This window comes from Sciurus carolinensis, chromosome 11, assembly GCF_902686445.1.
Source record: "Sciurus carolinensis chromosome 11, mSciCar1.2, whole genome shotgun sequence".
Lineage (NCBI taxonomy): Eukaryota > Metazoa > Chordata > Mammalia > Rodentia > Sciuridae > Sciurus > Sciurus carolinensis.
Window position 1 is genome coordinate 84,507,693 of NC_062223.1, and position 16,218 is coordinate 84,523,910.

A 16,218-nucleotide genomic window follows, 5' to 3' on the forward strand; every position below is an offset into this window, starting at 1 on the left:
CTTCTCAATCTCTCTCTACTAGCAACTACCATCACCTGCTGGACTCAAAGGGTACTGCTTTCTACTTAATGCATCAACCCAACTGGGAATTGGAGGGATATTGAAGCAGCAATTTACGAACAATAACTGGTAATAAAAGAAACATGAATATCTACACAGTCATCCTCTGTGGCGACCCTTGGGTTCTGTCAGGAATGAACACCCTGTTCTTCCCTGTCTCGTTTATATTCTACTCAGGTCCATGACTTTAAGGTGGGCTACATGCAGATGACCCCAAATCCCTAATTTCTCCCCAGAATTCCAGACTTTTTATATCCAACTGACTACTTGACATCTCACTTTCCTAGCTGACACCTTCAATTGGATCCTAAACTCCTTGTGGCTAAGAGAAAATTTTTCATTCTATGCCTTCCCTAAAATCTGTAACCCCCGACCACGATCTTTCCCATCTCTATAAATAGCACTTGTTATTACAAGGTATTTTTCTTGTTTATGTTCTACCTCCCAAAATAAATTTAAGTCCAATGAATTCTGGGTCTTTGCTTGTTGATTCTTCACTCTGTTCTCAGTATAATACTAGCTGTGTAGCTGGCACACAATAGAAGTTCATGAGTAATTGTAAAATGAATTCATGAATCTTTAAAACAGACTTCCATATGAGAATCTTCTTCTGCTAGCTCCTGACAGCTTCCAAGTGAACAAGATTTCTTCACTATTTAAATGATTTCACCCCCACAGTGACCTGTTTTGACTGCTTTAACCAGATGTGCCTACAGACAGTCATCAGGGGCTCAGTATCTCGCCTTCCACTCAGGGGTTAATGTGATGCACACTGAGAAAAAGTTTGCCTTTGTTTTGTTTATTTCAGTACTGGGCATTGAAATTAGGGCACCTCACTCATGATAGGAAAGGGCTCTACCCTGAGTCACATCTGCAGCCCAAGATTTGCATTTGATTCTAATTACTTCAATAATGAAGGAAGGAGCTACCCTCATATCCAGAAGCTCTCATTCAATTTAGGGAGATAAAACCTAGGGAAAGTGTGTTGCATGCCATAACAAGAAAAAAACAGACCTTATGTGGGGTAGAGAGCAAATATGGGACTATGAAAAGAAAGTGGCATTGAGGTAGGCACACGGTGGTAGTGAGGATAGCACTTCAAGCAGAGTTACAAATTAAACAAAGCCACACTGGTGAGGGAATATCAGGAAACTTCAAGGGTGGAGAAGAATGGCCTATATCTAAAGCTCAGAGAACCTAGCTGGAAGAGAGAAAAGCAACACTGGGATTACAGAAGGAGCACACTTCCTGAACCCTAAGTCAAGATACATGGGAACTGATAAAGCACAGTGGTCCAGAGCATGAACTTTGCCATCAGAAAACCTGTTTCCATTCAACTCTCATGTCCCATTCTTGGGACATTGAAAAAGTAAATTATCCTCTCCAAATTGTATCCAAAATAGAAACAGTACCTGTCTCAGACAACCATTGCAAGAGTTAAATGAAATAATAAATATAAAGTTTCTGGAACATATACACTATTTTTTTAAAAGGTTACATATTTCCAATATTATTATTTTCTAAAAACTGCTTTTCCTGGTTTAAAATTTGCTTTGTACCCATAATGGAGTACAGATATTTATTCTTCCTATGGTTTATTTAGTAAATCATCATTATTAAAGGTATAAAATAAAATTTAATCCAGATTCATATAGAAAATAGTGTTTAGTATGGAAGAAAGGAGAGCTAAGCATATGGAAAGGTAAGAGTGGTGAAATGATAGCAGTAACTAAAACTTACTGAACACTGAGGAAGCCTTGAATTGTAGCCAAGCACAGAACAACCCTAGTTCTTCATTACCGCCACATCAAGAACCGAGCTGAATGAATGGGATCATAGAGGTTTCCAGGACATAAAGAAAATATCCCTTTCACTTATTTATTCAGCTTGGTTCTTTTGTTTTTTAATTTAGCTTTTAATTTTTTACAGACTGCATTTTGATTCATTGTACACAAATGGGGTACATCATTTAATTTCTATGGTTGTACACGATGTAGATTCATACCATTTGTGTAATCATACATGTACATAGTGTAATGATGTCTGTCTCATCCACCATTTTTCATACCCCCTCCCTCTCCTTTCCTTCTACATAATCTAAAGTTCCCCCATTATTCTCTCATTCCCCACACCCCCACCACCATTATATATCATTCTCCACTTATCAGGGAAAACATTCACCTTTGGTTTATTGGGATTGGCTTGTTTCACTTAGCATGATATTCTCCAATTCCATCCATTTATCTGAAAATGCCATAATATTATTATTCTTTATGGCAGAATAATATTCCATTGTGTCTATATACCAGTTTTTTTATCCATTCATCTGTTGAAGGGCATCTAGTTTGGTTCCACAATCTAGCTATTGTGAACTGAACTGCATAAACATTGATGTGGCTGTGTTACTGTAGTTTGCTGATTTTAAGTCCTTTGGGTATAAACCAAGGAGTGGGATAACTGGGACAAAAGGTGGGTCCATTCCAAGTTTTCTGAGGATTCTCCATACTGCTTTCCAGAGTGGCTGCACCAATTTGCAACTCCACCAGCAATGTAAAAGTGTGCTTTCCCCCACATCCACACCAACATCTATTATTGTTTGTGTTCTTGATAATAGTCATTCTAATTGGAGTAAGATGAGATCTTAGAGTTGTTTTAATTTGCATTTCTCTAATTACTAGAGATGTTGAACACTTTTTCATATATTTATTAATTTCCTGTGGGTCTTCTTCTATAAAGTGTCTGTCCAGTTCCTTGGCCCATTTATTGATTGGGTTCTTTGTATTTTTGGTGTAAAGTTTTGTAAGTTCTTTATAAATTTTGGAGAAAAGTGCTCTATCTGAAGTGCATGTGGAAAAGATTTTCTCCCACTCTGTAGGCTCTCTTTTCACATTATTGATTGTATCCTTTGCTGAGAAAAAGCTTTTTAGTTTGAGTCCATCTCATTTATTGATTCTTGCTTTGATTTCTTATGCTTTGGGAGTCTTGTTGAAGAAGTCTGATCCTAAGCCAACCTGATGAAGATTCAAGTCCACTTTGTCTTCTATTAGGTGCAGGGTCTCTGGTCTAATTCCTATGTCTTTGATCCATTTTAAGTTGAGTTTTGTGCAGGGTGAGAGATAGGGGTTTAATTTCATTTTACTGCATATGGATTTCCAGTTTTGCCAGCAGCATTTGTTGAACAGGCTCTCTTTTCTCCATTGTATGTTTTTGGCTCCTTTGTCTAGCATGAGGTGACTGTACTTATGTGGTTTTGTCTCTGTGTCTTCTATTCTGTACACTTGGTCTGCCTGTCTATTTTGGTGCCAATACCTTGCTATTTTTGTTACTATTGCTCTGTAGTATAGTTTAATGTCTGGTATTGTGATACCTCCTGCTTCACTTTTCCTGCCCAGGATTGTTTTGGCTATTTGAGGTCTCTTGTTCTTCCAGATGAAGTTCATGATTGCTTTCTCTATTTCTATGAGGAATGTCATTGGGATTTTAATTGGAATTGCATTGAATCTGTATAGCACCTTTGGTAGAATGGCCATTTTGACAATGTTAATTCTTCTATCCAAGAACATGGGAGATCTTTCCATCTTCTAAGGGTTTCTTCAATTTCTTTCTTTAGTGTTTTGTAGTTTTCATGTAGAGGCCTTTAACCGCTTTTGTTGGATTGATCCCAATATTTTTTTTTTGAGGCTACTGTGAATGGAGTGGTTTTCCTAATTTCTCTTTCAGAGGATTCATCACTTATGAATAGAAATGCATTAGATTTATGGGTATTGATTTTATATCCTGCTACTTTGCTGAATTCATTTATTAGTTCTAGAAGTTTTCTATTGGAGTTTTTTGGATCTTCTAATTATAGGAACTTGTCATCAGCAAATAGTGATAGCTTTAGTTCTTCTTTTCCTATTTGTATCCCTTTAATTTCTTTGGTCTGTCTAGTTGCTCTGGCAAGTGTTTCAAGGATGATTTTGAATAGAAGTGGTAAAAGAGCACATCCCTGTCTTGTTCCAGTTTTTAGAGAGAATCCTTCAGTTTTTCTCCATTAAGAATGATGTTGGCTGTGGGCTTAGCATAGATAACCTTTACAATTTTTAGGTATGTTCCTACTATCCCTATTTTTTCTAGTGTTTTAAGCATGAAGGGGGGCTGTATTTTATCAAGTGCTTTCTCAGCATCAATTAAAATAATCATCTGATTCTTAACTTTAAGTCTATTGATGTGGTGAATTATATTTATTGATTTCCGGATGTTGAACCAACCTTGCATTCCTGGAATAAACCCCACTTGATCATGGTGCACTATCTTTTTTGTATGGGATTTGCCAGTATTTTGTTAAAGATTTTTGCATCTATGTTCATCACGAATGTTGGTCCAAAGTTTTCTTTCCTTGATGTGTCTTTGTCTGGTTTTGGTATCAGAGTGATACTAGCATCATAGAATGAATTTGGAAGGGTTCCCTCCTTTACTATTTCCTGAAATACTTTGAGTATTGGTATCAGTACTTCTTAAAAGCTCTCTTGTAGAATTCAGCTGAGAATCCATCTGGTCCTGGGCTTTTCTTGGTTGGTAGGGTTTTGATGGCTTCTTCTATTTCAGTGCTTGAAATTCATCTGTTCAGATTGTGTACGTCTTCCTGATTCAATTTGGGAGGATCTTATGTCTCTAAAAGTTTGTCCATGTCTTTGATATTTTCTATTTTGTTGGAGTATAGATTTTCAAAGTAGATTCTAATTATGTTATGTATTTTGATGGTGTCTGTCGTGATCTTTCCTTTTTCATCATGAATTCTAGTCATTTGAGTTTTCTCTCTCCTTCTCTTCATTAGTGTGGCTAGAGGTTTGTCAATTTTGTTTACTTTTTCAAAGAACCAACTTTTTGTTTTGTCAATTTTTTTAATTGTTTCTCTTTTCAATTTCATTGATTTCAGTTCTGATTTTAATTGTTTCCTGTCTTCTGCTATTTTTGGTGTTGATCAGTTCTTCTTTTTCTAGGGTTTTGAGATGTAATATTAGGTCATTTAGTTGTTGAGTTTTATTTTTTTAATGTATGAGCTCAATGCAATGAACTTTCCTCCTTGTTCTGCTTTCATAGTGTCCCAGAGATTTTGATATGTTGTGTCATTGTTCTCATTTACTTCTAAGAACTTTTTTTTTTCTTCCCTGATATCTTCTCTTTTCATCATTCAGTAGCATATTATGTAGTCTCCAGGTGTATGAGTAGTTTTTGTTTGTTATTTTATCATTCATTTCTAATACACTCCATTATGGTCTGATAGGACACAGGGTAGGATCTCTATTTTTTCGTATTTACTAATGGCTTCTTTGTGGCATAGTATATGGTCTATTTTGGAGAACAATCCATGAGCTGCTGAGTAGAAAGTATATTTGCTCAATGGTGGATGAAATACTTTGTAAATATCCATTAAGTCTATATCATTGATTATATTATTTAGTTCTATAGTTTCTTTGTTCAGTTTTTGTTTGGAGGATCTATCCAGTGGTGAGAGTGTTGTGTTAAAGTTCCCCACTATTAATGTGTTTTGGTCTTTTTGATTCTTAAAATTGAGAAGGGTTTGTTTGATATACAAAATGCTCCATTCTTTGGGGCATAAATATTTAAAATTGTTATATCTTGCTATTTTATGCTTCCCTTAAGCAGTATGAAATGTCCTTCTTTATCTCTTCTGACTAACTTAGGTTTGAAGTCCACTTCATAGGATGTGAGGATGGAGACCCCTGCTGTTTTACTGGGTCCATGTGCATGGTATGTTTTTCCCCATCCTTTCACCTTTGGTCTGTGGATGTCTTTTTCTATAAGATGATTCTCTTGAAGGCAGCATATTGTTGGGTCTTTCTTTTTAATCCCATCTGCCAGTGTATGTCTTTTGATTATTGAATTTAGGCCATTGACATTCAGGTTTATTATTTGATATGATTTGTATTCCTGGTCATTTTGGCTTATTTTTGGTTTTTAACTCTACTTGGTTTCTCCTTTGATTGGCTTTTCCTTTAGGGTAATTCCTCCCTATGCTGACTTGTATTGTTGCTTTTCACTTCCTCCTCAGGAAATATTTTGGTGAAAATGTTTTGTATAGTACATTCTGTTCTGTAGTGCAGGTTTTCTATTTATAAATTCTTTTAACTTTTGTTTCTCATGGAAAGATTATATTTCATTTTCAAATCTGAAGGTTAGTTTTGCTGGATATAGATTCTTGGTTGGCATCCGTGTTCTTTCAGAGCTTGACATATATTGTTCCAGGCCCTTCTTGCTTTTAGAGACTGGGCTGAGAAATCTACTGATATCCATATTGGTTTCCCCTTATATGTAAACTGATGTTTTTCTCTTGCAGCCTTTAAAATCCTATCTTTATTTTGTATGTGAGGTATTTTCATTATCATGTGTCTTGGTGTGGCTCTGTTGTAGTTTTGTGCACCTGTTGTTCTGCAAGCCTCTTGTATTTGATTTTCCATTTCATTTTTCAGGTTTGGGAAATTTTCTGATATCATTTCAATGAACAGGTTGTTCATGCCTTTGGTTTGTATCTCTGTGCCTTCCTCAATCCCAATAATTTTTAAATCCATTTTTTTTCATGGTATCCCACAATTCTTGGAAGTTCCATTCATGACCTCTTAACATCTTCTCAGTTTGTTCAACTTTATTTTCAAGATTAAATATTTTGTCTTCATAGTCTGAGATTCTGTCTTCCACGAGGTCTATTCTGTTGGTGATGCTTTCTATTGAGTTTTTAATTTGGTTTATCATTTCTTTCATTTCAAGTATTTCTGTTTGTTTGTTTTTTTCAGAATCTCTATATCTTTATTGAAGTGTCCTTTTGCTTCTTGCATTTTCTCCTTTAACTGTCTACTGCAACGGTCTTGCATTGCCTGCATTTGCTCTCTTATCTCGTCTTTTGCTTCACGGATCATTTTAATCATGCAGATTCTAAATTCTTTTTCTTTCATTTCTACTGCCATGCTGTCACTAGAGTCTATCACAATAACATCTTGATTCGTTAGGGACACCTTCCCCTTTTTTTGCATACTGTTTCTATATATTCCCCTCTAGCAGTAAAGATCAGAGATATTAAAATTTCCCCCCTGCAGGCTTATTGTGACCAATGCAGTTTTCCACTACCTCTCCTTTGAAGGGGAGATCAATACAAATAGTACCCAATACAAAGAAAATGTAGCCCCATACCAGACAGCCCCCTATAAAGAAAGTAACATTTTTAAGATAAACAGGATCAGTTCAATTACTATTTGCAATATTTCTAGTTGTGAACAAGAGGATGGGGAAGGGTGTAGGATGTACATGAGTAAATAGAGGTACCTGTCAAAGAGCTTCCTGTCTCCTGTAGGTGTCTCAGGAAGCGACCTGCCCCTCCAATGATGATGGCCTCGCCCTCAGGAATAATTCACAATTCCTGCACCAGCCTCCAAAGAAGCTGAGAAGCCCCAGCGAGGGTGCACTGAGTCAACACAGAGGCACGTGCAGTGTCCCTAAGCAGTAGGGGGGCAGGCAGGCAGGCAGGCTCAGCAATAGTGTCTGACAAACACGCAGACACCATGTCAAAACCCAAACTCTCAGGGGCAAGAAATACACATTGTTCTCTGCTATCCATTTTGAACTTGAGGATAGCAGTGAGAGGCAAAGATTTGGTAGTCCTTTAGCAGCCTGGGTGAGAACCATCACACCACCAGTTTAGGTAGCGAGCCTGACGTGGCATTTCCAGAGACAATGGTTCTCACCTTGGGCCATGGGACATCCTGTGACCTGAGTAAAACAACCTGTAGAAGAGGGCTACCAGAAGGACTGACTACCCAGCGTAAATCAAGACCACCCTCGGCGATAGGGAAAAGGGGATGGAGTTAATGGGGAGGTGGCAGGAGAGCCACCAGAGCCTTGGAGTCACCAGAGCCTAAGGATAGACTGAATTTACCTGACATAAACTTTGGCCTCTATGCCAATGTCAGGCAAAAAATACCATTGCCATGGAAATAAGGACAGCCAGAGGTCAGTAAAGGACTCCCATGTGCTGAGCCAGGCCCTTTCTACCTGCTGCCGTAGGCAGCCTCAACCCCAATTTCACACTTAGAGAAGAGCAGGGCAGAAGATTTAATAGAGGAGCATTATCCAAAGAGATTGCCCCATCCAGAAGTTACTTTGTATACCAGAGAGGACTAGTTAAATTCCAATAATTCCCAGTAATTAGCAATTCTGAGACCCCTCTGTTACCCCTCTTTTCAACTTTTTGACAGCAAGGGGCTTTTGAGAAATAATAAATCAGCAATAAACAATAAAGTCCCCTATCCTTTGAGTAAAATATTGACCCCAAAACATATGCAATACCTCATCTCTTCTTTGCTCTGGGTCTGGGGGCTGCACGCTATTACTATCCATTTCATAGTCAAGGAAACTGAAGCATAATGAAGTTAAGCTTCCCAAAGTCAACTGCCAGAACTCCAGCGTGTATCTGACTGATGCCAAAGCCACTTTTTGAACTGTTCAGACTAAATTAAAGTTGAACTGTGGAAGCTATCGAATGTCACTCTGAACTCTAGGGTTCACTTTACAGACATGGCAATAAATAAAATGTTTTCAACAGGAAGGAAGATTATTATATGGGAGGTGTAGAAGAATCCCTGTCATGGTGATGTATGGAAGAGACTGACCAGTAGAGAATGATGCATGGAGTCCAGATAAAAGGTTTGCACAAGGTAGAATGAAGACTAAAATTCAAAATGTAAAAGCCAGTGAGTTTTCCTCTGGGCCAATCTGTCTCCTAAGTATGACCTCCAAATTTGGAGACGGAAGGTAGGCAATTTGTTGTCTACCACCTATTGAGTTATGGAAGATATGTCAGTATAGAAAAATATTAAAATTGGCTGGGTCCATGCCTTCCCTAAATATAAACATCTTTTTAAATAAATAGGAGTCCACAACATTCCAAGACACAATCTCTAAAATTCCTGAAACTAAAAAAACAGCATTTTCATTATTATTACAATATGTTTCAATTAATATTTCTCTGAATGATGCAGCATTGGCATTTCCTCAATTTCTTTTAATCTTTAAAACACCAAAGTCCTATTTAAAGTCCTCATGAATTTTTAAAATTTATAAAATTCTTATGATCATTTTAGAAAGGTAGAAAAATATTTTCCACAACATATGACCTAATTCCAGATATGTCAGGGGAAATGAGTATTAATAGTTATTAATGAACCAAGTCATACACATCTAGAAATCAAATAGGAAATCAAAGGATAGTGATGAAATAGTCATTTGGTTCAATTTGAACCAATTGAATAAACCAATATTGAACACTTACTTTATGCTTGGCATTTTTCCAGGAATGGAATTACAAGAATGCTTGAAATAAAGTTGCTATCCATTACAATTCAGAAATCTGTGTTACTATAGAAAACAACATGGCTTTTACATCCATATTAACCTGGTTTTGAACCTGGGTTCTGTTTTCTAGTGGTGAATGTCCTGGGGCAGATCATTCAAGCACTCCAAGTCCACACTTATCCCCCTGTAAAACAGCCAAAGTAATATACTGTACCTAACCTGAAAGGTTGCTTTGAAAATTAGTATCAATGTACATAAATCAATAAATGTTAACCAGCAGTCTTAACACATTAGACTCAGAAACATCTAAAAAATAATACTCTAATGGGAAAGTCATATTATAGAGCAGTAGAATCATGCTACTTTTATTCTAAGAGCTTCAGGGGGATTTTTAAGATAGGCATTTTCAAGAGAAGAAAGTGGGCAGAAATTAAAAAGATTTTTTTCAGTCTTATAATAAATATTAGATAGCAGCCAGTCCAACTAGGAAGAGAAACTAACCACTTATCAAACCAACCACATTCTCAAATGTTGTATTATTTAATCCTAACCATAACTCCATGGGGATGTATTTTATTTATTTTACAGACAAGGAAACAGATTCTTGTGAAGATGAGATCATCTCTAAGATCACATAGCTAATAGAACCAGAATCAAACACTCTCTGCCCTGTGTTTTACTTCCCTTCTCCACCACCCTGACCATCTGGAGATGCCTAAACAAAGTATCTTGAAGAAGGCACTCCAGGAGCATTTGCTAATTTGAGTGGATTTGAAGGACCAAGCTGGATGTCATGGGAGTACAGAGAACTCAGCAGGAGTTAGAGGGCTTTGGGATAAGTAGGGCAGGGAGTTGTAAGGAACCTGGATGGGTATGAATAGGACCTGCCTGCCTCCCAATTATTTCTGGACTATTGGTAAATGAATGCTTCCGTAAAACCTCTTTCAAAAGCAGAAAAAAGAGTAAGTTTGGTTTTTGTTTGTTTTGTTTTAGTATACAAGACTAGTTTCTCTAAATGTTTCCAAGATGCCACCTTCTGAGTCCTCCCATCATCCCGATCTACCTCTGAACATCCTCCTTCAAAAGTATGCTGTATTCTTCTTAAAATCATAGCTCCCGGAAATTGATGCAATGATCTAAGTTGTGACCAGAATGTAAAATGAGCTAAAAGCAATATCACCTTCTTCATTCTGAAAATCAAAATTAATGCAACCTAAGATGACATAGGCATTCTGCTTTGTTTTTAGTAGTCATGCATATTCACCAACCTATGGAGTCCACGTTTTATTTAAGAAATATGATTTTAATTGACCAAAAATTTCTGAGGTTCTAGTGTTTTCCAAAATCTTTCAGAGATACTCAATAAGAAGGCTTTATATTTCAGGCTGTGACCAGGGTTGAAGAGGTTTCAGAATCACAGCATTGTTTCCTAAATAGAGATGACAGCTAAAATGTTTTCTTTTCAATGATTCATAAGGAATTGAAGAGCAAATCCATCTTTAGTGTAGCTGCTCTTTTCTTCATTTGTTTTCATATGTTTCATTCACAAATTGAACAGAACTTTAAGAGGCAAGTTCTCAAGGAAAGAAAACCAACTAAAATGGACAGATATCCCAAGAAATACTCATATTGGGATCATAATTTTAAAAAAAGAAATGAATTAATCACTCCATGGGTCTATGTTGCTAGCTCTGTATTTCTGGATTGAGGCTTTGTGATAAGATTGTGTCAAAGTTTGAAATATTAGGAATATCCAATCAACAGGAACTGTGGCTCCTCTTAGGGTAATGCCTTACTAATAGAGTGAAGAAAATGCTCTTTGTCTCTTAATGGGAATTCTATAAAAATGCACCAAGAACCTGCATTTCACAGAAAATGAGATTCATGATCTATAAAGACAAGGACAAATGAGGTGTAGGAATGGGTATATAACATAATTAATTGTAAATCCTCAATAGTAGGAAAGGTTCTGAATAAATAGGGGGTGAATAAGGTTACTAAATTAAAGTACTTAGAACCAAAAAAGCCATTTTCCCCATTATATTTAGAATTAAAATAAATATAAGAAACATTCTTTAATCAGACCAATCATGCATTAACTTTTTGTCAAGCCCAATTTTCAAAAATTGAACATTTATGAAGCACCTACTCATGTCTAGGAGATAGCAAGTACTGGGAATATCAGAAAAAAATGAAGCCAGTTTCTTGACCTCTGGTAGCCCCTATTTGAGAGTGACATAAATTGACAAATTATGATATATATAAGAGCAATGGCAAGGGAACAGGGGCATCACTCAGTGGTAAAGAATATGCTTAGCATTCATAAGGCCCTGGGTTCAGTGTCCCCCAAAAGAAAACAAATACACTGGCAGGCAAATAAGCCCAGTACTCTGTGAAGGTTTAAGCAGAGGTAGGTGATCGGCAAGTAAAACCCCCTCATTCACACTTTAGACCAGCTCGTCTCTCTCAGTTGGGTCAAACCACATACCTTTTCTAATCCTTTCCTAAAACTCTTCTAAGCTGCACCCTCCATAACCATATCCCTAAAGTCTATGCTCTGCAGTACCCCGGAGAATTCATTCTGCACTTGCTAAGCATTTCTGCATGGGCTGCTTCCCAAGCAAGACAGCCAAAAGCTGCAGCACAAGCTCCAAAGAAACTCTGCAGCTCCTGAATTATTCAGGACACTATTAAAATGAAACTCATGACTCACAGGGCAAATTAATTTTAATTTTTAAACAGGCAACATTTTAAACTGTTCATTTACTTGAAATGTATCCATCCTGGCATTTTTATCATCAGAAGAGTAAGTAAAGCTCACAGTGGAAAGAGAAAAACGAGCTGGCATGTTCCTAAACTGGCCCACTCTAATGTCCAGGAAGGAGCCCTGCAGAATGAGCAAGTCCATATTGCCTATTCTTAGAACGTATGTATCTTAACACTCCAGAGTGAGTCTAAAAAGATCGTTGCTGGAAAATTCACTCTTCCATTGCTTTTGTCATAGTGACACGTGGTCAGGAACCTGAAGTTCTAGCATCATCAACAAGAGCACTTTCTTTTTTTTTTTTATTGTAAACAAATGGGATACATGTTGTTTCTCTGTTTGTACATGGCATAAAGGCAGACCATTTGTGTAATCATAAATTTACATAGGGTAATGTTGTTTGATTCATTCTGTTATTTTTTCCCTTCCCCCCCACCCCTCCCACCCCTCTTTTCCCTCTATACAGTCCTTCCTTCCTCCATTCTTGTCCCCCTCCCTACCCTAACTCTAACCCTAACACTAACTCCTCCCACCCCCCATTATGTGTCATCATCCACTTATTAGCGAGATCATTCGTCCTTTGGTTTTTTGAGATTGGCCTATCTCACTTAGCATGATATTCTCCAATTTCATCCATTTGCCTGCAAATGCCATAATTTTATCATTCTTTATGGCTGAGTAATATTCCTTTGTATATATATACCACAGTTTCTTTATCCATTCATCAATTGAAGGACATCTAGGTTGGTTCCACAATCTGGCCATTGTGAACTGAGCAGCTATGAACATTGATGTGGCTGTATCTCTGTAATATGCTGATTTTAAGTCCTTTGGGTATAGGCCAAGGAGTGGGATAGCTGGGTCAAATGGTGGTTCCATTCCAAGTTTTCTAAGGAGTCTCCACACTGCTTTCCAGAGTGGCTGCACTAATTGCAGCCCCACCAGCAATGTATGAGTGTACCTTTCTCCCCACATCCTCGCCAACACCTGTTGTTGCTTGTATTCTTGATAATCGCCATTCTAATTGGGGTGAGATGGAATCTTAGGGTGGTTTTGATTTGCATTTCTCTTATTACTAGAGATGTTGAACATTTTTCCATATGTTTGTTGATTGCTTGTAGATATTCTGTGAAGTGTCTATTCATTTCCTTAGCCCATTTGTCAATTGGATTATTTGCGCTCTTGGTGTAGAGTTTTTTGAGTTCTTTATAGATTCTGGAGATTAGTGCTGTATCTGAAGTATGATTGGCAAAGATTTTCTCCCACTCTATAGGCTCTTCCTTTGCATTGCTGATAGTTTCCTTTGCTGAGAGAAAGCTTTTTAGTTTGAATCTATCCCAGTTATTGATTCTTGCTTTTATTTCTTGTGCTATGGGAGTCCTGTTGAGGAAGTCTGGTCCTAAGCCGACATGTTGAAGCTCTGGACCTACTTTTTGTTCTATAAGATGCACGGTCTCTGGTCTGATTCCGAGGTCCTAAATCCATTTTGAGTTTAGTTTCGTGCATGGTGAGAGATATGGGTTTAGTTTCATTCTGTTGCATATGGATTTCCAATTCTCCCAACACCATTTGTTGAAGAGGATATCTTTTCTCCATTGCATATTTTGGCCCCTTTGTCTAGTATGAGGAAATTGTATTTATTTGGGTTTGTGTCCGTGTCCTCTATTCTGTACCATTGATCTACCTTTCTATTTTGGTACCAATACCATGCCATTTTTGTTACTATTGCTTTGTAGTAGAGTTGAAGATCTGGTATTGCGATACCCACTGCTTCACTCTTTCTGCCAAGGATTGCTTTAGCTATTCTGGGTTTTTTATTCTTCCAGATGAATTTCATAATTTCTTGCTCTATTTCTGTAAGGTACATCATTGGGATTTTAATTGGAATTGCATTGAATCTGTATAGCACTTTTGGTAGTATGGCCATTTTGACAATATTAATTCTTCCTATCCAAGAACATGGGAGATCTTTCCATCTTCTAAGGTGTTCTTTAATTTCTTTCTTTAGTGTTCTGTAGTTCTCATTGTAGAGGTCTTTCACCTCTTTTGTGAGATTGATTCCCAAGTATTTTATTTTTTTCGATGCTATTGTGAATGGGGTAGTTTTCCTAATTTCTCTTTCTGAAGATTCATCACTTATGTATAAAAATGCATTAGATTTATGTGCATTGATGTTATATCCCACTACTTTACTGAATTCACTTATGAGATCTAAAAGTTTTCTGGTGGAACTTCCTGGTTCCTCTAAGTATATAATCATATCATCAGCAAATAGGGATAGTTTGAGTTCTTCTTTTCCTATTCGTATCCCTTTAATTTCCTTGGTCTGTCTAATTGCTCTGGCTAGAGTTTCAAGGACGATATTGAAAAGAAGTGGTGAAAGAGGGCATCCCTGCCTTGTTCCAGTTTTTAGAGGGAATGCTTTCAGTTTTTCACCATTTAGAATGATATTGGCCATGGGCTTAGTGTAGATGGCCTTTACAATGTTAAGGAATGTTCCCACTATCCCTATTTTTTCTAGTGTTTTGAGCATGAAGGGATGCTGTATTTTATCAAATGCTTTTTCTGCATCTATTGAAATAATCATGTGATTAATAAGAGCACTTTCATTCTGCAACCTATTTCTATATAAAAGCAAGAAGAAAGCAGACCCAGTGACCTAAGCTACTGAGCCCTAAGCATACTCCTCAGAACCATAAACATCTCTCCAGCACAGGGACTGTGGTATTGGTGCCCTCTGTGTTCTGGCACCTGAAACCCACGTTTGCTCAAATAAGCCTCACTGTGCTGAACTGAATGTCACATGGAAACCCCTTTCCAAACAGGGGGTTTCTTTTGTTTTTCCTTTTCCTCTAGACTATTTCTTCCCTCAATGGCTAGGGATTGAAATGACCTAGAAATGAACAGTGGTCCCAGGGACAAAATAAAACCACCACTGCTGCCTAAACTCTGCCTTGTCAATGACTCCAAATTCCAACTCTCATCTTTCAGAACTTGCAGCAGGGCAGCTGCCAGGTATGAACTGAAAATGAGAATGCCAAGGTGGAGTCGGGCTAGACTGGCACCAGGCTTTCTCCAACCCAGGGCTTCAACTGCTACACCTCATGGCCTGGTAGACTCTGAAGGGCCCTCAGATGCTCATATAACCTCCCTTCCTACTCTTGGCCTTCCTAATTGCTGAAAATCACAGGAAAAAAAAAAAAGAAAATAAAAAAAATGTTTTTGAGGTCCCTCGCTGTGGCCCCACCATTCCAGTGTCAACTTATATATGTTATATGATTTAATTATTTCAATAAATTTATTTAGAAAAATTTGTGTACCTATTTAATATCTGAGAAAAATTGAGGTTGAACAGGATTCATTAGTAAACTCAAGCTCACACGGAAAATCCATGGCACTACTCAGATTTTAATCCATGCCTGTCTGACTCCAAAGTTCTTGTTCGTCCTATTTACTGAGAAGAATATGGGCAGATTGGGGTAGACTCTGAATGAGAAAGGAATATTCTGCCCCACAACTCTAGGGTGGTTCTCAACCCGTGTGATGGTCTTTCCTGACCCTGGTGTCCCTCGACCCTGTGTGAACTGCAGTTCTCAGTTCCTACCCATCTGTCTGATCACAGGTTCTATTACTCACCAAGAGTCTTCCCTGTGTTACAATAAGGCTGATGGATATTCCTAGCATTTTGGAAAGAGCCCCAGGTTCAGAAAGATAGCTCTGTTCCATTCTATTCTGCCACTCATAGCTATGTCTCCTTTCCAGAACCCTGACACAGTCTGAAGTCCGATCCATCACCTCTCTTACTACACACTTTCCTACTTGGTCTCTCAGCCTCCTGACTGTCCCTCTTCCGATCTATACTCTACACTGATTTCAGACATATGGCTCATTATTTGCACATTATTAAACCCCTTCCCTAGTAAGCAGGGTGTTAATTTCCTCCACATTCGGCTCTCTTATTCTCGGCAGCTCTTTGCATCTCACCTCCAAACATACCCCAAATACTGCCATTTCCCATAATGTAGGCACTGAAGTTTTCCAAATGCTGC